The 22,775-nt window shown below is 36.2% G+C and overlaps 1 protein-coding gene across 1 annotated transcript in view; it reads right to left on the bottom strand.

Annotated features, from left to right (window-relative positions):
• Window positions 1–22,775, bottom strand: part of KLHL1 (kelch like family member 1) — a 258,070-nt gene that overhangs the window by 132,239 nt on the left and 103,056 nt on the right. The gene's annotated exons all lie outside the window — the stretch shown is intronic.

Raw genomic sequence — 22,775 nt, 5'->3', positions numbered from 1 at the left:
GAGCTATCCTAGCCTAAAGCAGGCATGAGGCTCCTTAATAGATGCTTCCTTCATTGAAAGCAACACAATCGATGTACGCTGGATCGCTGCAGTATGTCCCTCTTTTACAATTTCCTCTACTTCTGTTTTTCTTTATTTCCTCACTCTTTTTATGGAAATCCTAAACTTCTGGGTAAAAAGTGCATGTCCTGATAAGTTAATAAATTTTCTAACCATTTACTATTATTTACAATATTTCAAAATTGAAGAGTGAACTTAGAATACCTTCAAATAGGTATGTTGTACTAAATATTCATATCAGCAACTACTACATAGCCATCTTTTGGGAATGTTAGGTATAACCTGGGAACCAGTCCCCAAAATTTTCTGTATACTTCTATGTTACCTAAATTTTAAGTTGCTACTATGAAATAACATTAAAAATAGTTATGTATACAATATAATATGTCCAACTGTAATTTATTCTGATGTGATAAACTTTTAACTGGTAGCCTTAAAAACCTAGGTGTGGGTAGTACACAAAAGGTGTTTGCACTATAATACCTGTAGGAAAATCTTTCAGTGAAAAGGGAGGACTGAACCTACTAATTCTCCTTGACATCTGACCGCATTAGGAAAATAAATTTCCTCAGCCATCTGACTGTGATGGCAGTATCATAAGACTTTACTCTGCTTTTCTTAACCTCACTGCAAACAGCAACTGCACTGACTCACCCATAACTCTGTTGAAAGGGGTTGAAAGGTGAGGTATTTCTTTTATTAATGTTAGCAGTGCACAGCACTTCACCTTCTGAACAACTGTATTGCTGTCAAGCACAAAACATTGTTCTTATAGTGATAAAAAATCTGATGAGTTTAGACCTATTGGAGACTTTCCACTAGGCTACAGTGGAAAGATTTTCCACTAGGCTTTCCACTAATCCATCACCACCGTTGGCACAATTCATTTTTGTGAAACTATAGATCCAAACAAATAGTCTGCTAAATTACAGCATTTCAAGTTTATTCATAGGTTAACTAATATACACATAAATTGCACCCAGTTACGTCAGCTCCCTAACTGCAATAAAGGAAGTGGAGCACACTGAGATAGCACAGAGCCAGACCTACCCTGGTTTCACAAATAAAAATGAGTCTCTACAATTCTACTAAATCTATACAGTTCCAAAGGCACTTTGGAACAGGGCCAGGATTGCTCTACCTTCCCCACAAGAGAGAAAGGAATTCCCTTTCACTCTCCAAAAAGCAGATTTGTACCTAAGTAAATAAGAACACCAGTACAGAATGAAAGAAAAGGGAAAGGGAAAGGGAAAGGGAAGGGAAGGGAAGGGAAGGGAAGGGAAGGGAAGGGAAGGGAAAGGGAAGGGAAGGGAAGGGAAGGGAAGGGAAGGGAAGGGAAGGGAAGGGAAGGGAAGGGAAGGGAAGGGAAAGGGAAGGGAAGGGAAGGGAAGGGAAGGGAAGGGAAGGGAAGGGAAGGGAAGGGAAGGGAAGGGAAGGGAAAGGGAAGGGAAGGGAAGGGAAAGGGAAGGGAAGGGAAGGGAAGGGAAGGGAAGGGAACGGAAGGGAACGGAAGGGAAGGGAAGGGAAGGGAAAGGGAAGGGAAGGGAAGGGAAGGGAAAGGGAAGGAAAAGGAAGGGAAGGGAAGGGAAGGGAAAGGGAAGGGAAGGGAAGGGAAGGGAAGGGAAGGGAAGGGAAGGGAAGGGAAGGGAAAGGGAAGGGAAGGGAAGGGAAAGGGAAGGGAAGGGAAGGGAAGGGAAGGGAAGGGAAGGGAAAGGGAAGGGAAGGGAAGGGAAGGGAAGGGAAGGGAAGGGAAGGGAAGGGAAGGGAAGGGAAGGGAAGGGAAAGGGAAGGAAAAGGAAGGGAAGGGGAGGGAAGGGAAGGGAAGGGAAGGGAAGGGAAGGGAAGGGAAGGGAAGGGAAGGGAAAGGGAAGGGAAGGGAAGGGAAGGGAAGGGAAGGGAAGGGAAGGGAAGGGAAAGGAAAGGGAAGGAAAAGGAAGGGAAGGGAAGGGAAAGCAAGGCAAGGCAAGGCAAGGCAAAGGGAAAGGGAAGGGAAGGGAAGGAAAGGAAAGGAAAGGGAAAGGGAAAGGGAAAGGGAAAGGAAGGCAAGGGAAAGGAAGGCAAGGGAAAGGAGGAGAGGACAGGAGAGGAGAGGAGAGCAAACAGATTTTCATAATAAGGTAGTCCCACTTTCAACAGATCCCAGGCCGTAATATAAGAAAGAATGTTGTGAAAAATTCCAACTGGGAAAGAAGTTCGTGTTCATGCTTATTTATTAAATCTATATTAACATGAACTAATGCACAATGTTTTGTCTCTTATATTTATTAGTTAAGCAAATCCATAAGACTCCTTCTCAAAGCTTTTTAATTCAAGGCAGCTCTGATCTCAGCATGCTAGAAATCAGTTAGCAAATTTGCATATTTATAAAATATATAACATTGTCATATTGAATAAAAAGGACTTATTAATAATAAAGAAACAAAACAGTTGCACTTTTTTTCAGTTTTACTGTCTTTTGGGTATTGTTTAAAGTTTATATTTATTCAGAATATGCTGTATAGAGATCGGATAAAGGAAATTTAAAGCTTTTTGTTGTTCTAAGCTAAATCAATGTACAAGGCTTACACATGACTGTTGACAACATAGAATGTATTATGCATGACAGTGTTTACACCTCACTTTTCTGAAATCATTCCATAAAGGCTTTTTTCCATCAAGAAAGGAATGAATGAGTGAAATTATAATTTGCTCCCTTACAAAACAAATGTATCTGCTGAATAAATATTAAATCACAATAGCAAAGAAATCATTGCTTGCCCAGCTAATGAAAATGGAATGACTGTCTTCACTTATATAATACTATATACAGCACTAGAATTTAATATCTTTGTTTCAGAGAGTGACCTTCTTAATTGGAATTTGAAGCCACTATGAAGAACTTAGGTTTTTTGGCAACTTCTTAAATATCCGGCCCCTGGAGAATAATCCAGAAGCCTATGTTTGGTGTTGAGGCTCTCTCTGCATATATGAAGCAATGTAAGCAGTGGGCAGCTGCCTGGAACTTGCTAAGTACAGATTTATGTCTGAAATCTTACCCTTCATCAGAATAGTCTGGGGTCTTTCTTGAGAGCAGTTGCTAGATATGCCCTTCGGAAGGAATAAGCAGTACTCACACTTCTCCCTAAATGAGGATGTAGAAGCTACTTTTTACATAATCATTAGGGTGTTCAGTTGATGCCCTTGGAGACCCTGGTTCAGTTCTGCTTTCGCAGCCCATCTACCAAGTTCTAGGAGCACACTCAAGCCAGCTGAAGAAAACTAGTAAAAATTCAAATATACTCTATGTGGCTTGATATGCAAAGATTTTGCTTAAATGCCTACATTATGCAAAATAAATTAAACAACATTACATTTTACGTTGATGCTTAAAATGAATTGGATAACTGCAGGTTTTGCTTACTTGAAGAGTGTGCTAAATTTGATGTATATATTGTTTAAAAACACCTTAAACAAGCAATCATGTTCAATTTTCTGAATGGATAATAATCAGTAAACAAGAACCTGTTTAATATTTTGTTTTATTCTTATTGTCAAACATATGTCTCCAAGTTAACCAAGTATCAGAAAGAGAATTAATAAGTTCCCTTACAGACTCTTCTGTGCTGCAGTACAGCATCCAGCTATGCATTGTCTGAGCATTTCAACAAATTTTATTACTTTTCACACTATGTGTTAGAGACTATGTAGTTTTACTACCTCCATTTTATAGATCAAAAAAAGAAACATAGAGAATTTAAGGGGAAAAAATAAGAAAAGTCCACTATTTTCCAAAATGTCCAATTTCAAAAGTTTAGGACTTGACTGCTTGAAGCTCTACTAACACTTCATGTCTCTCTAAACACAGGCTTTAAGATTCCCCATATAACGATTTCTTATCCAAGCTCTCAAGTAAGGTATTTATAAAGCAAGAAATAATATTTTAGTTAACTTCTGTGGAAAAAGTGTATTTTAAATAACTTACCATCACAAAGAAATGCGATTAACAAAGTAGTGTATCTATCTAAAGAAAGGTTATATTCAACTTCCCTAACTATTAAAGATGACCTTCTGTCATTTATTCTTTGCATACTTGCAAATTGCTAATAAAAATTGGATAGGAGTTCTTTGCTATATAAAACTGATTGACAGTGAGGTGGATTGAGAACTGGCTGGATGGCAGAGCTCCGAGGGTTGTGGTCAGTGGTGCAGAGTCTAGTTGGAGGCCTGTAGCTAGCGGTGTCCCCCAGGGGTCAGTCCTGGGTCCAGTCGTCTTCAACTCATTCATCAGTGACCTGGAGGAAGGGGCAGAGCGCACCCTCAGCAAGTTTGCTGATGACACTAAACTGGGGGGAGCGGCTGACACACCAGAGGGCTGTGCTGCTGCTCAGAGGGACCTGGACAGGCTGGAGAGGTGGGCGGAGGGGAACCTCCTGAAGTTCAACCAAGGCAAGTGCAGGGTCCTGCCCCTCGGGAGGAATAACCCCATGCACCAGAGCAGGCTGGGGGTTGACCTGCTGGAAAGCAGCTCTGCAGAGAGGGACCTGGGAGTCCTGGTGGACAACAAGTTGAGCATGAGGCAGCAGTGTGCCCTGGTGGCCAAGAAGGCCAAGGGATCCTGGGGTGCCTTAGGCAGAGTGTTGCCAGCAGGTGGAGAGAGGTGATCCTGGCCCTCTCCTCAGCCCCGGGGAGGCCTCACCTGGAGCCCTGTGTCCGTGTCCCCAGGACAAGAGAGAGACATGGCACTACTGGAGAGAGTCCAGCGGAGGACTACAAAGATGATTAGGGGACTGGAGCATGTCTCCTCTGAAGAAAGGCTGCGAGAGCTGGGCCTGTTCAGCCTGGAGAAGAGAAGACTGAGAGGTGATCTGATCAATGTGTACAAGTATGCGAAGGGTGGGTGTTGAGAAGATGGGGCCAGTCTCTTCTCTGTGGTGCCCAGCAACAGGGCAAGAGGCAACGGGCAGAAACCGAAACACAGGAAGTTCCATCTGAAGATAAGTAAAAACTTCTTTCCTGTGAGAATGACAGAGCACTGGAACAGGTTGCCCAGCGAGGTTGTGGAGTCTCCTTCCCTGGAGATATTCAAAACCTGCCTGGACGCAATCCTGAGCAATGTGGTGGAGGTGACACTGCTTGAGCAGGGAGGTTGAACTAGACGATCTTCAGAGATGTCTTCGAAACTTGACCATTCTATGATTCTGGGATTATATTTATTTTTTGTGCTGAAAGAAGAGATTCCCTGGAAAATATTACATACGATTCTGTAATTGAAGACTGCATCATAACACATTTTTGCAATGACTTTAAGGTTGCACATGCAGCTTCAGTTCCGGCACTTGAGTACTTCATTCTGTACTATAATATTCTTTCAATGTATTATTTTACACATATATATTTTTTCAATCAGTAAAAATAAATTCCCTATATTTATTCTTAGAAATAACTGAGCACAGATACCTGGCGTGGAAGATGTTATGCCTAACCAAATGTTCCAAAATTTTAACATATGAAAACAGCAACTTCTTTTGGAAAAAACAGCCAGATAAATTTGGGGTAATTTTGCTTAAAAATGCCAATCAGTGAGCGAGAAATTTTACTTTAATTTTTAAGTATGAAACAGAAATGTTTTGTATTTAATCTCTGAATTCCTGTCCTAAGTTTGAAGATTAAGAGAGATGGGATTTAATGGTCTTCTGGAGTGCTTCTATTTTTCCATCGATAATAGCGGAAACTTGGACAAAAGGCTTAGACTAGGCAGCTAACGTTTATATGACTGAGTTAGGCAAGCTAACTCTCCCTTTTCATGAGTGTTCTGAATTATGAAAAGGTGACTATGAATTTTGTACTAGTACAAGCCATGAATTAATGGATTACCTGATATTTTATCAGGAGAGAATTATGCATTACTGACAATTATGTTTGCAATGAAAACTGAAAATCAGAGTTAGGCTGTATCGATTTTTTATGCTAAGTCATTTATTTAAACATATTAGAAGTAGCAGTAAATGCGGCTGACTTAATGTTTTATTATTTATTACTGTGGTTTTCAGTTCTAGATCCACTATACTAAAGCCATTAATAAAAACAGAATAGTCACAAAAAAGAATCATGATTGTTTCTATTAGAGTAATAAAAAGCTACATTTACCAACTGAATGCAATATGCTGTAAATACTACAACAGGATCACAGTTCTATTTAAATAATGATACATGTACTATCTGTTTTAAATGATTCTGTATTTATGGATGGAAAGAGAAACTCCCCAGTATGCAAGATAAATGCAAATTTCAGGCTTTGTCATTTATAGAACAAACCACTTTCTCTCTTTCTTTTAGAAATCTACCTTAAAGACAAAAAAACAAAAAAAAAATTAAAGGAGAAACAATTTTCACACATTTTTCCCCATGGCTGTGTAATAAAATGGTGAAACTTGTTCTTCATGGTGATTACCTTACCATCACTGTACCATGAACAAAATGCTTCATTGACACAGTCAAGTTCTAATTTGCTATGGTTTCTTTCAACTTTAAATGAAACTTTCAACTCTTTTGCTACTGAAAAGGACTTTTTTTATCATCATTGTGATATGAGAGTAGCAGCTAAATAATATTACATTTCAAGTAAATTACTAACCAATTAAATTTAAACTTGGAGGGTTTGTAATGTTAGGAAGGTTTGTAATCATCTAAGCACTTTTTTCCTCTAGTCTCAAAAGTACTAATGCTTCATTTCTCTAAATCAATCCCTTATTCTTTGAAGAAGCAATATTTTAATAAAGAGTCACGTGAATTTTCATATTTCTGTACAGATGTTTTTTATTCCACATATACTTTTTTAAAAAAATAAATATTCACAAGGCTATGCAGGATATGTGTGACTTCCATATGGGCAAGCTACTGCAACCTTGACGATCAGAGCTTCAAAAAAAAAAATCAGCTGAACATTGAGCTAAATTCCTTGCAACTTTCCTTGCAACTCAGCTGACTGTGCTGCGACAAATTCTACATATCTCCCATGAGAAAAACAAAACAAAACAGCAACAACAAAAGAACTCTTTCGTCTATTAACCTCTAAGTTTTGGGCCACTATCAGCTTTCTACCCAGCAAAGGAATTCCCCATCCTCTCTGATACTGTGGATTCCTTGTTTAGAAAATCTCTCTAAAAATATTCTGAACTTCAAAGTGTCTCCTTTGCTGAGCTACTGGTTAAGCAGAATTTGGCCTTCCTTCCATACAGTTCCACTTTACTCAGTGTTCAATATTCAGGACTAACATACAGGCTGCTTTCCTTTCTGTTGTCCCTTTCTACATACATAGCACACCAAGCAGTAACATGGAAACAAGTAGGTTATCATCTGTTGCAGATATTTAGAATTAAAGCCATGAAGACTGGCTAGATCTTTAATCTAATTTCTTGTACATTAAATATATTTTGCACATAAAACTCACAAATTATCCTAGCACTGATAATAATTTTTGCATAAATTTTATTCAAATGGATTCAAGCTTGAGATGACAATATCTGAGATGGAGAATTTACCACTTTTCTCTGTAGTTATTCCAGTTTATTCCAGTGTTTAAGCACTCTTCCTGATGGAGAAGTGTCTCTTACTTCCAATCTGTCTATCCTGAATCGGCTCTTGCTAGGCTTTCTCAACTAGATTAAAGAGCTCTTTAGTTCACAGTAGTTTTTCCCCATGGAAATACATCATAATCAACCGCATCATATTCTTTTCTCTTTAATAAGCTGAAATAGCCCAAGCACCATAAGACATTCATTGCAAAGCATTTTCTCTTGTCCTCTAATCCTCTTCACGCTTGCCAAATGTCAAGCACTATTTAAAAATGGTAACACAAATACTACACAAAGTATTCCAAAAGCCACGCTCATATCTAGAGGTAAGCCTCTTTTACCACAGCACCACAGTGGGGCAGAAGGGAGCTCTTTATATATCCCTGTATTGATCTCCCTCAGCAAAATGTCCAATCAGCAAATATCACATTTTACTGAAATGCAAAATATATTAGGTTTATTCTATTTCCTTTTCCTAAGAAACCCCAACCCTCTTATTAAAGAAAGGTGTTGGATAAGTTTGGCATGATCTCACTTTGTCAAACCCGTATCTATCTCCATTACAGTGTTGCAAGCAACACTGCTATGTTCCAGTTTTAGCAATTAAAATCCCCTTATTATTTATGTTTTGGCATCTATTAAGAAGTTTAATTTAACTCTTCTCTTGATAGTTCTCTTGTTAGCAAGAAGGTTAAGCAGAAAGACACCTTGAGTTTCTTTCTGTTATCCTCCTGATATGCCACGAAGGACAAGGCAATATCGAGTCCTCGGTGAATTTCCTTTGAAGACAATACGGCTGATAAATTTATTTCCTAAGCTGAAAAATTCACAGATATGAAATTGTTTGTGTCCTCATATTTCATTAAATGCCAGGCCTAAAAATCCTGGAGCTACTGTTTTGTCACATATTTATGTCCTTTCTGCTTACTTTTTTCCAGTTTTACTTTTTTAATTTGAGACAAGATCTTTCTGAGGACAGCCTAGCTTAACATGAAAAAGAGAAGTTATAGCAGTTCAGGAAGAAGTCAGGAACTATTTACTCTATGAAATAAATATTTAAAATGACTTGCTGACAAGGAATTTAGATCCTTATTGGCCTTAGAATCAGTTAAAAATGTGATATAGATAATTCATCTTTCTATCAGCACCCTGCTACCTGTCAAACCAGGTGAGAATGAAGATCACTGTTTTATCATGGGAAGAGGATAGCAAGAAAGAGCAGTTCAGGATAAAAGAATATAACATTACTTCCCCTATTGCTATACTTAACTGGAATGCATGATACCAACTTCAGCCCTAGATCAGTCTTCATTGAAGATTACATAAAATCAGGAGTACTTCACGTTGCCAGAGTTAAACCATTCAATTTATTGGAACCGTTTTTTAATAAATTCATTTTTACATGTTAGCGGACCCAGTATTACACATATGCAGAAACATTAGATGATCTCTGAGAATAGCAGCTATCTACCAAAAGAAATAATATACATATTAAAATACAAACTGAAATCTTAGTACCTGAAGTGAGCTTCAGAAAATTAGCTTCCAGAATTGGATTCTTTATAGGGGCTTTTTTTAATTATTGTTGTTGTTAAACAATAAATCAAGTATTTTCATATTTTAAATAATCCACCAGAGGGAGTTCTATGAATGAAATAGAAATATTGAAAACAAATATGAACTCTTGGCAAAAGGGTTTACATGCACTACTGACGTTACTTACATATTTTATTGCACACAAAAATTTTTGGTCAAGCTTGTTACAAGAAAATCAGAGTTCAATAGCTATGATTTCAAGTTGAAATTGAAATTTCCAGTCTTCCAAAACACTGATAAAGGGGTCAACGCAGTGCAGCTCTGTGACACTGGCTCTAACCTTAGGGGTGCGAGTACTGTCAATAATTACTGAAGTAAATTATTTAGCTGTAAGAGCCAACAGTCACTTTTTTTATCATGCCACTTCTGCGGAATGGAATATCTTCAGAAGTTCTGGTCTTAGCACCATTCCCTGCTGGTGAAGGAAATTCTACATAGTTCCCTATACCTGGCTTTGGTAATGTTTTCCTTGTGGAAGACACTCAGATTATACCAATGTGTTCAAGAACATCATAAAACACTAGCTAAACATGTTAACATTGAAAAGAGTGTTAATTTAATACAATTTTGAATAAATAATTTCAAGGGTCACAAATAAAATATATGAAGAGTTATGAAGGAATATACCACATACAAAAAAGTTGAAATACTATTAGTAGTGTGATTTTAGAAATACAAGAGCTAGATTGCCAGCTGGTATAAACCAACACAGCTCCAATGACTTTAATGAGGTTGTGTCAGTTTAAATCAGATGATAAAATTGTTTTGCCACTCTAGTTGCTTTTCTAGTATTTGACATAGTAATTATCTCAAAATGAAGTAAGGCTATTTTCTTCTAAGAAGCAACAGATCCTTGTTTAGAGTGTGTCACAATTCCATAAGTCCTTCAGAAGCTATGATTTTTAAATAGGCTTTTGGAAATGAAAATGTAATTTGGAAAGACTAGAAATAATTTAAAGGAATTATTCAGGTAAGGATTCTTTTAGGATTTCCAAGGCTGAATATTTGTACACTCACCCCTCTCATGCTAAAGAGCAGGTTTTCTTTGCTAACAGGGTGCAAGTCAAGTGAGTATCACAAAAGTGAAGTCACAGAAAAGGGGTGTCATAAAGCAATAAGACAGGCTTGATTATGAAGAAAGATAAAGCATCTCCAGACAAGGGAGTGAGGAGTAGCTATAATTAACAACTGAAAAGTGTTTTCTCTAGGTAGGGGACTGCTAATGACCTCTAACTGATATCAGTTAGCCATTATCTGGAAAATGTAAACCCTTGCAAACAGTAATTACTATTGTTTTCATTCCGTTTCAGCATGGGTCATATTTTCAGAAAATTTGAGACACATTGCTATGAGCACTGTAAGTGATAAAGTTATACAGTTTCTCACATGCATTGTGAAAGAAACAATCTTCTTGGTGAATCTATTCACAACTGAATTTGAGGGTTTCAGTTAAAACAGATACACATATCTGTTAAGGTCTGTGGGCCTTCAGTAGAAAGATATGTATTCTTTAGCATTGCATGGCATTTGGTCAAGTCATTTTAATTATTTATATCTTGGTATCATTTTCACCTAGCTGGAGTTAACAATACTCACCCATATTTAGATGAACTCATCATGAGCTTTGCTATTAGACTGGTAAAGCAATTGAGTACAATTATAATAGAGATATGCAATAATGTAACACCTGATCATAATACTTCTTTTTAATGTACAAGTTGCAAACAGTACAGTAATGAAAACAAAATAATTGCCCAGAAAAAAACTTCAACATCAGCCCTATTGAAAAATCCTTGAAAAAATCCACTGATTTCATCTGCAGTCCCCATGAAATTGCTGGAGGCAACAAAAACTCCCCATAAATAGAAGAAAAGGAGAGGAGGCAATGAATGAACAGTGCACATGAACAGTGAAGCTAGCATATATTGTCATTTCCTGCAATCCTTATTGATTCCTCTGTGTTTTTACTTTTTTAGCTTTATTGTCCAGTTTTGAGTTACATATCATCTCTGGAACATGCAATCATGTTACTGCTTCAGAGTGACAAAAAGGATAACAGAATGTATAGGAAGAGAGTGGAAACCAAAATATTTCAGAAAAGGAGGAAAGGAAGGAAGATGAAGGAAAAAGGGAAGGAGGGAGGGAGGAGAAAAGGAGGGAGGACAGGAAGGAAGAAAAGAGGAAGAAACAGAAAGAGGAGAAAAGGAAGGGTAAGGAAGGGAAGGGATGAGGGGAAGGGAATGGATAGAGGGGAATGGGTAGAGAGGAAAAGGGTGGGAGGGAAGGAGGAAGGAAAGAAGGAAAAGAATGAATGAACTAGGATCTCCTTAATAATACTAGGAGGTTCTAGAGGAAATAGGTATATTGGTAAAGATGTTAGCTGGAACAATTCTTCATTTTATCAGCATACGGGTGAAAGAGATGGGGAGGTAAAAACATGAAATGATGCAATTCACTGGACAACAGCTACTATTCTTGGTCTACCACTCAAGTATTTTGATCATATAAAGATTGCATGTTGATCTTACAGTTTCTGTATACGTTAACTACTTTTGTTTCAGAAAAGGTTGCATTAAAAAAAAAAACAGATGAGCTGTTAATTAAGGCTGAAATTGATCCTTTCTGACTTTTAAATAAAAGTATGTAGTTTACAGTATTTTAAAATGCATTATTTTTATATGGCCCTCTGTAGAAGGTGTAACAAAATCTTTAAAAACATAACAAAATCTTTAAAATTTTAGTCTAAATGAGTTATAAAAAATGGAATAATTTTAAAACATAATATATTTCTGTTCCAAAAAAAAGGAAAAAGATTTTTTTTTTTTTCTGGTGAGGAATATATCCAGCCAAATTAAAACAATACAACATTACTTAGTGTTAAGGAAAAAAAAAAAAAAAACATATTGAAAGCATATTGGTGGGGAGAGGTGTGTGTGCAGAAATAGCACCAGACAGCATGATGCTGCTAAGCTCAATTTAATAAGTGGACTAACACAAGGAATAAGCTGTATCAGGAAAAACTTTACACTCCCACACATATACACCCACATACAGTTGCAGTTAACTTAGGACGACCTCAGCTGTGAGCTGACATAGCTGAGCCTGGAGGTAAGGAAACACTCTCCAGCTCCGAGATAGACACCGGCATAACAATATAACACTGCCACCTCCTCCCAGTCCCAGGCCTCATTTCTAATACCAGGGAGATGTCACACGGGCGCCAATCAAACCAGTCCATGATGATATCATGAACCACCTTTCCAGCAATTTCAAGTATCGTTCTCCTGCTGCTCACTGATCCTGTATAAAAGCTCGTCACACTCTGTCCTTGTTTGCACTGTGCTATCAGCCATGGCTTATTATACTCAGTTTCTCAGCTCCTGACCAAGGCAAGGCTGTGAGGCTCCCATGACAACAGTTAAAACTCTTTGAAAGCTTGCAATACCATGAGAAATATTCTAAATATGTATAAAATAAAATATTTAATGAACTAGCGTTCATAGAAAATCTCAAGCTCAGACTCGGGTAACATACCAATGAGAGGGCAAGACCCAACTCTTGTCTGTTAATCATAAACACTTTTAATACAGCTTGAGGAAGTAAAAACATGCATCCTGCTGCTCTCCTGGCTTCAGTGAGGAAGCAACACTGGCAAATAAGGTTTTCTTCCATTATCCCTGTGTTATGATTCTCTGACATTTGTCACTATTGTGTCAATACCATTGACAGAATGCTGTAAAGCCTCAGTTTCTAATATTGCTTAAGGAAATAGCACATCTAACCTTTACCCTGCACTGCTTTCTCTTCTCCAGCATGAAAGCATCAAAAGAAATATAATTCTTTGATATCTCTTCTTTGATATCTGGTCCAATCACACTGTCCAGGATTTTTTCCTTGTCCCCACCATTTTTGTATTCCAATCAGACCAGCTCCTCTGCTCCGTGATCTGAAAAGCCCATTGAAAGCACTAGTGGATCATCTGCCTTAAAAGACCTCTGTTCAATCCTAAAATAGTGGGAACAGCAGATAGAAAATGCAGTTGCAGGTTAGAAAATGCAGTTGCAGGTTATGTCTTGTTTTCTCACTACCCCTGAACTGTAACTTCTCCAATATATACAGCATTTTCAGAGAACTTAGCCACTAACTTCTAATTTTCTACTGAACATACAATTTAAGTATTGTACAGTTTATTATATCTAGCCATGCTTGGATAGTCTTTTGTGAAAATAAAAAAAACCTATCTCTGTAGTGGGTAAACAGGAGAAGATTGGAGAGGAGACAAGACCATGCTGACTGATCAATTATTCCAGCTGCAAAAACACTTGGTGTGCAGAATCGATGAGGAACAGCAGGTTGCGACCTTTAGACTTGAACCACACAGGTGCCAGTCTGGACTTGTATAGTCCCAAGGATTCATTGCTTCCCTTGTTATCTGCCCTACATTGTAGCCAATTAATTCGTCTCAAATCCATGCCCTCCCCCTGCTGAACCCTGCAATGGGCTGATGCTCTGCAGTGCCTGGGACAGCCCTGTCGCTTCCCCGCAAGGTTCCAGGGGTTCCCCTTGCAGTTCAGGGATTTCAAGGTAATAAATATCTAACAACCTTACTCCAGAGTGGTAACTTCTACCTCTGCATATGCCAAGTGTCAATTACTGCTGTTAATCCCCAAACTTGCCAAATGTGCATGTATAAATATTAGACATTTCATTTTACTTTAGTTTGCACATGCAAAAGCTTTGAATTTACAGATTCAAAATCCACCTGCCTTGATCTTCATCTTAACTTTTTTCCTATAATTGCCAAGAAAATCCCCTAAAATTATATTTATTTGGAATGCTTTTTTAATGTGATATTTGCAGTTATATATGTGCTGACTCAGATTCATGCTAACTGATTTTAGGCATCCACCAATGCTTTTAAGGTTAAGGGTCTGACTGCACTGAGATACATCTGTGGTCAGTAATTTATTTATGCCTATTCAGTGAAATGGAGCAGGATTTATAAATTGCTATATTCTTCACTCTGGAGATTGAGATGTAGATCTGCTGACCTAACAGACAAACCATCACCAAACACACTGAAGAAAGAAGGAAGATATCAGAGCATCCTTAATATGAAATGATATTTTTGTTAGCACTCTCGACCACAAGCATTAGCACAATGGGATATTACTGCTGCTGATGACTATTCAGGTTTCTGGAACTAAAATGAACTTTAAAGACTATAAAACCACTGGAACCAGTGGAGTCCTGTGTGTATTGTAAAAAGATCATTTAATGAGAGTGATGCTTTTGATCCTAGGAATAATTCATTATTCCGCTATATTACTTTCTTTTTGTGGTGTCTAAGTAATAAGATGGAGATTTCTGATGATAAGGAAGCCATCAAATTGTGATTAATGTGCTATGGACTATTTGCTTAGCTATTTTCTAGCAGATTTCCCAGCATTTTACTATCAGCAGTTGTCTCCTCCATTTCTTATTAATTATCTTGTTGTCCATCTGCTAGTTCTTGAAATGTTTTTACTTTCCTCTTCTCCTACTGTGTCCTGATGGTGTGCTACTGTAATGTGCCATGTCACAGCTGTATAAAAGAGAACTTAAAAAAAGCGACACACTGTGTTAAGTGCTAGTTACTACTTTCAAACAAGCATCTTAAAAACATCAGAAGTGTGAAAAGTGATCTATAAAGTATGAGCTCCTCTCACAGAAGAAAAGAGTTAAAAGGAAATTGGAAGTAAGAAAGAGTTAAGGTAGTATTTTAATGTGATGAACTAAAGGAAAGTAATGTCATTGTAACATGTTAAGGAATAATACCAAGAGAACTAACTAGTTTGAAATTAGTTTCGTATATAAAGATCAAATTTGGTATTTTGATTAAAATGATTATCAATAGCATTTTGGGATTCTGGTTACCACTTGCACTGTTTCAGTCTTTTTCACTTTTGTGGATTGTTTCTGTGGCTTCAAACTGGTAAGATGGAGAAAATTCTAACCCTCAAAAATACATCTGCAAGTATGGCATAAGGGAAACAGTAGGTTCCTCCTCAACTTATTTTCAACTCAATTTTACCTATTCAAAGGATGCTAGGGATAAGAGAAAGCAGCTTAAAACAGTCAGAGCGGCAAAATAACAACTTTAACAACCAGAATTTATCTAGGTAAGTAAGGGGATTGATTTCTCCAATTAGCATTCAATGCAGGCATAAGAAGCATTCAAAGTAGGTGTATAATTAGACTTTCTACTCCAAGCTAGTGCATTAACATTTAATTCCTTAGAAATAAAAATATATAAATAATTTGGGGATAGGAGGCCATACTTCTCCATGTTCCATATGTCAAAATGTACAAGACAGGTAATATTTTTTTTCAGGTATGCCCTTCCAAATATAAGAGAAGAATGAGAATTACCAATTTAGAAACAACTTGCTGTCCACTAGGATCCCCATGTCCTTTTCTGTAGAGCTGCTTCCTAGTGCTGCCTTCCAGTCGGTCTCCAACCTGAACTGGTGTATGGAGTTATTTGTCCCTAGGCTGCAGGTCTTTGCATTTCCCTTTGTTGAGACTCATCAGGTTCTTGTCAGCTCATTTCTCCAGCCTATCCAAGTTCCTCTAAATAGCAGCCCAGCCTTTGAGCGTATTCATCACTCCCCACAGCGTGGTGACATCTGCAAACTTCCTGAGTGTGCACTTCATCCTGTGATCCGGTCATTAATGAAGATGTTAAACAGTACTAGACCCAGAATTGATCCCCGAGGGATACCACTAATTACTGACTGCCAGCTGGATTTTGCACCACTGATCACAATTCTACGAGCCTGGCAGTCCAGGCAATTGATTCCATCCACCTTATTGTCCACTTACCCACCCTACATCGCAGCAATCTGGTGGTAAGGAGACTATGGGGGACTATTGTTAAAGCTAAGATATGCAACATCCACTGTCTCCCCCTGTCCACAGCACCAGCTGCCTCTCCACAAAAAGCAATGGTCAAAGTATAATGGTGAGGCCTGATTTGCCCTTGGTAAACAGGTGTTTGCTGCTCTCAGTGACCTTTTTGTCCTTCATGTGTTGCCCATATTGCATTGCCCATATTTCTTTCTGTGGAATTTGGTATTTCAAGAAGATAAAGTCAGTATACACATAAAACAACTTAAATATAACTACATTACAGGCTATGCACTTAAAAGTTTGCTGGAAAAGAAAACTAAGAATACAAAATATGGATAGAAAACCTGTTTGGAACCAGGAAAGCCTAGAACATCAGACAGACATGGTCAAATGTGTATGTTACCACTCAAGAAAAAAACCTCTTATGCCTATTTATGAAAGGAAGAATGTTGTTATGGCATATAGTATTATGGCAATGACAGTGCTATGAAGAATCCAATATGTACTTTACAAGTACGCATAGTTTTTTGCCAAAAGTCACACATTATTTTCTTAAATTAAGGTACAATCAACAAAGGCTTTTCATGAATCCCATAAAAGTGATCAAAATAAAGTATGATATGAAGTTAATGAAGTTATCTGGTCAGTGTTTAATTAGCTTAGCTATTTTATGTAGTAGAAACACAACTGACGACCTTGCACATAAATAATGTTAAACAGCACACCTTAAAGAACTGATAAAATGCAGTGAGTTTGCTTGCCTTACTTGCTATCTGATCATAGCTATAACCATATTGATACTAAAGTAAACTACTGATGTCTGAATGTACAGTAGCAACTCATTAATAAGTCAGCATCTTATAAATAGTTTTCCAGTATTATTTTTCTTAATATGATTATGGAGTATTACTATAACATTTTTAATATTTTTCAGGATAAGTTGCTGTAAATAGAACTGGATAGCAAAGGTGTTACAGATCATTCCTTCCCCAGTCTATGCTAACAATTCTTACTGAGATTTCAAGTTTTAACTTTGAAATCCTGTGACTCAGATAACAAACAAAACTAATGCCATGAACTAATACCAAATTATTCCCCATAAAAGAACATTAATATTTTTTCATATGGCACACACCTTACATAAATTAAATGATTGCTCCATTTGTAGTATTATCAGAATTTCTTAGTAAGTTAAAGGGTCTTTATAGATTCAGTGCATGTGAGTTCGATTATCTAAGTGCTTATAATTAAGTCTGGATAATATTTTGCTGTGCTAGGACTAATGACTCTTACTCTGTGAAGTGGAGGACTGCAGCTTACAGAGACTAAACACCCTCAACATCCAGTTCAATGGCACATGCAAACATTCTGCATCTCCCCAGCTTGGGACTGTAATATATGCTAAGGGCTGTTATATTTCTAACATTTTGACTGGGTAACAAAGACATCAATCACTTTATTCATATAAACTCTTCTACTCATGGAATTTTTACTTATTGTCTACCTCCTATTGAGTGCCTCAAAGTAATTCAAAGATTCAAAATTTTTCAAAGTCTACGTTTAGCAATTAATTTGGAAGCTGTTGAGATAAAAACGTGGAACAAAGCTCTAGCACCTCAATAATCAAATTACACTGTCAAGGTACAAAATGATCACTGGGGACTTGAGCAAATTTTCCTGAAAGGTTGACAGATTAAATAACTGCATTTATGAGGTGTTCTCACTATTCATTTGAAACATCAGACCGGTCATATAGCCCGGTATTGGGCTGCAGAAACCAGTAGTGTAAGTTGGAAAGTCATGTGCTAAATTTCTAAACATTATCTATATGTCAAACCACAGGCAGAATCATGTTCTTGAGGGATAAAACAAACCACAATCAGTATGCACAACCTGATCAAGTAAGAGTAAAATTTTGAAGATTTTCCCATGCTGCAAGACCAAAGTGCAATTATCTATTTAAGGAACAATATCACTTACTTTTCCTATCTCAATATTTACTAATGTAGAAAAGTAGTTGTTACAAGAAGGGCTAGGGGTATATCAGCTACACAGCTTATTAAATTAGCATGGTCTGTTACAAAAATTTAACAATAAACATTAAAGTGAAATAACATACAAGGTCAAAGCACAATAAATTATAAAAGGTTATATATTCTGAAAACATTGCATTCTAATAAGGTTGCTATCACAAAGTCAAATCAGACTTTATTTTATTTTATAAAAGACAGAAAAAAACATACATTGTAATTTCTAATTTCAAACAAGTATAGCAAGTGAATAAATTGCTAACTTTTGTTAGTTACCTTCCCTATTTATGAAAGCCTTGAAAACTAAAAGAATAAAGAATAGTCACTCAAAATGTTTGTTAGAAGAATGTATTAGCTTTAGTTCATTCATATTTTCCATTTTGCTGCTTTTATTTATTTAGAAAGACATCATACTTTTCGCTTTAGTATGGTATTAATCTAACAATAAGTTAGGAAAATGAACTTCTCAGACATATGGCTTGGCATATTGAAAGTGTGAAGAAAGTGACAAGCTAGTCAAAAATCAAGACTATCTTTAAGAAGTAGAGAAGTCTTAAACCGAAAGAGACATGGATATTTGAGTTACCATTTAAATTAGCAGATTCATTAAAAAAAAAAAAGGCAATGCAGTTCCATACAGTAGAAACAAAATACCCCACTATAAAGCTCATAAGCCTAAACCAAGAAACCAATGAGACTTTGCATTTTTGCTCTTTTTTCTTTCTTCAATAGTTTATTTTAAAATGTTGAGATCCAACATTCATTTATTAAAATGTAGAGAATGCAGAGTCTCCAGCTTTCATTGTTCACTAACTTTTCATGAGTTCTACCTTCCTCTCCTCTCCAACTATCCTTGTGGCTTACCATTTGGTAATTCTATTTTATGAAGGTTTTTCAAATGTTCTCTCATTTTCCTTCATTGCTTTTCAGACCTTCCATAATTCCCATACTCTCTCCCTGCTCCATACATACAGTTTCTTTTCTTCACTTAAGTTTCATATTTCAAAATAATAATTTGAAATTTGACATTGAAGATTCACTAAATACAAGGGATATTATGCCTTTACTTATGGAAAGGAATATATATCTACACATTTAATAAGTTTCACTTCCCTTAGAAGCAATGAAGCTTTCCTCATGCTCAGCAATGACTTTTTACATTTTGAAAAATCTGGTCACATTTGAATTGAAGTCCGGAAGTACTTATGCCAACTATGAAAATAAATATTTGTTTTCATGGGTTTTTTTCCATGATTGAGAGGAATTGAGCTCCAGCCTTTTGTAATGAAAAATAGGTTGGAAATGGCATACCTCCTCAGTTCTGCACACCTAGTGGTGTGCTCATTAGCAGCTCTTTCTTCTTCAGTATAAAGAAATTTTCAAACTAGAATAAATTACTTTTCTTGCCCTCCTGACATATTATGTGAAAGCATAACTCATGCTGATATTTTTCTTTTATGAACAACACAGTATAACTCACATTTTTTAACTTATAAAATATCAAGTCTGTCACTTATTAGAAACTCCTAGGTAAGTTGGCTGCTTTCGAAAAATGGAATTAAAGTAATCGTGGAGACTCAGTGAAGCAGAGTGTTTTCATAAAAATATATTGATTTTCATTAAAATGCTATTGGGAAGACAACTAGGATAAAGATTGAATTTATAATCAAAACTAATTGGCGGCGGAAAGCTGTATGACATTTGCCAGGTATGATGCAGTCACAGAGGGTTATTGTAGGCTCCTTAAATGACTACCCTAACCAAGGACCATGGAGATTTATTTTTTATTGTTGTTTTTTGAGGTATCAATTAATATTTAATTTCACCTATGTAATTAATTAGGAAGTAAAATTATTCCAAAAGGAAATATAATTTGACTCATATCTCAAAATTACTACATATTTTATAGCATATTGCTTGTCTATAAATCTGTTTTGGCAAAATTATTCGGAAAGTTTTGTCTTGTTTTCCAGTTCCCTAGCCAATGCAGAATTTATTGTTGCTTTGGGGTTTTTATCTTAAAAAAAATCTTCATGGTTCAGCACTATTCTTTCTGGTCAGCTCTAATTGTAATTCTCTATGGCAATATAGTCAGTAGAATAAAAATGATCAGTTGGATTTTCACAACTCTTGGATGTAATATTTCAGATACTTAAGATGAGGTCAACAGGAATTTCTTTTGCTTGGTACCAAGGAGATGTTTTGTAGATGCAAAGAACAAGAGAGATGGTATATAATTTCAGTCATTATCATCATTTTTACTTTACTTTGGGGACATGTATACTAACATTGCAATACCATCACTATTTATTTTGACAATTAAAATTATAGAACTGGCTGTTCAGATAGCTATAATTCCCTATTCACTGAACTAACATACTATTAAAATATTCCCATGCATTAGTGTTAAAAGTCTAGAAAGAAACTCAGTTTTTCCAGAGATTGAAAAACATGTAGAAATAAATCATAATATTATTTAACTTTTCAAAAGCTTTTAGAGTTCTCTCAAACTCTATCAAAAGTGTCTTTTCAAATTTTCTACCCTACAGGTGCTTGTCATATATCAGAGAGATTATTTGATTTTATGACAATTCTGCAGTTCACATGAGAAATGATGTAAGCGAGTATTTAAGAAAAATGGCTAAGAAAAATTCACGTTTCACATGGTCGAACTTTTCATGAAGAAAACTGATCTTTTTCTTAAAAAGCAGACACAATCACAGTTTAAAAATGCATAGGTTAATTTATTATTCTGCCTTTATATCAGAAACTTTTAAAACCAGTAGCTATTTTATATAGCTTTCAAAGAATCTTAAACATCTATAAGCAAATTATCATACAAAATACCAGAGTTAAGGGAGTACCATTATTTCCCATTCACAACAAAGTCATTTTGCAATGATACCTTGGAAGAGGAATCACAGGGCCAAAACTTAAGTTGCATCACTTCCAACTCTTAAAGAAAGCACCTTGAATAGCTTAAAAAAAAAAAAAAGGTATTGAAAAAGCATGAGAACTCTTTAAAACAAGGATTTCCCCATCCCTTTTTTTTTTTAACAAAGACTTCCTCTCAAATCCTCCGAGTAAGATAAAAGGAAAAAAATAATTTGTAAACAAATCCCCTCTTTGCCTGTACTTTAGCTTTGCTCTCATCACAATCCATACAGCTCCTCTGGAGTCTGTGGGAAAAAAAATACTGCTTTTTTCTTTTATTATCTTGGCGACTGCATCTGCATCTTGGTCAGTAGATTGCTTCAGCAATCTCTTACCTTCTTCATGTCACAATATCTCAGCTTCTGTCTCCCCATCACCACCTCGTCCTAGATGAACTAGGACAATGAAACTACCCCACAGATCCACCTCAGTGCAGGAAAATGAAGCCTATGAAAATATCATGAATTATGAAGCTAGATTTTAGGATTATATTTTCAGTGGTCTGGAATTTTAAGCAAGTCCAGAAAAAATATTATAACTGAGTAATGAAGTAGATATGGTTGTTTGTCCTTCTTGAGACGATAAGCATGACTATCATGCTTACTTGCAAATGTAATTGTAGTTCCATCATAATTTGGATTTATTCTACAGTCTACCATTAAAAAACTCAGCTTATTAATTACAGTTGACTTCCTTTTGATCTACCATTTTTGTTGGCAATTTTCTCATGATGCATAATTCAGATTTCAGACCTGAGCATTAAATCCCTTCATACAATCTATAATAAACCTAATACCTTAGAAATGGGCATAGAGTTAACTTTGTGATGGACTATATAGTTTCAGCCACAAATATTTGAATGTACTATGATAAACAGTTTCATGAACCCTAAGAATCTTTCAAGAAAGGATTTCAAAGAACAATGAGAACTTCTTAAAAGTAAGGTTTTCCTTAATACTTTTTTGTTCCTTTTCGTTGCTCATTGTATTGTCTTCCCCTCAAAAAAATCAAAGTAATATACCAATCTAATGAAGAAAAAAAAATTGGATAAACAGGTTGATTTTATTCTTACAGATATCATATCCTGTTCACTACTTAATGCAGTACTGATGCATTAATGCAATATTTTAAGGTTCGGAGACCAAGGTTTGCTTGTGGCTCCACTTCAGTTACTGGTCTGAGTTTGAGTTAGCAACTCTTGTATGATTAGTAGAGAAAAATAAGCAATTAATCTCATTCTAAGATAGACCAGATGAATCCTGCTCTGACAGCTTATTTCTCTCCCCTGATAACAGAAGAATGTTAAACTGACTATTTTGGTCTCAGAAGACTAGATTTTAGTTGTCTAAAATTAGGGAAAATTAAAACCAGCCAAAGAACTAGCTCCATGATTATAAAATGGATACAAATAATTCAGCTGCAATGGTAAGTAAAACACAGTTAAACCTGTGAATGACAATATGATATTAGCTATGCAAAAGAGTAACTGTGTACTTTAAAAATAAAATAAGGCTGTAATTGCTAGACAAGCCAAGCAGATTATTAGAAACATACTGTATTACTTCACTAATTATTTCAGTCTAGACCATAAGGGACTATAATTTTTCTAAAATGATAGGTGATCTACCTTTTATGTAAGCCAAATTTCATGACTCAGATGTTTTTAATTTTGTCAAACTATTCAGAATTAAATTGCTACAGATATGATTTA

This window comes from Struthio camelus, chromosome 1 (assembly GCF_040807025.1).
Source record: "Struthio camelus isolate bStrCam1 chromosome 1, bStrCam1.hap1, whole genome shotgun sequence".
NCBI classification, from domain to species: Eukaryota; Metazoa; Chordata; class Aves; order Struthioniformes; family Struthionidae; genus Struthio; species Struthio camelus.
The sequence above is the reverse complement of the archived record's forward strand: the minus strand, read 5'-3'. Positions and strand labels throughout refer to the sequence as shown.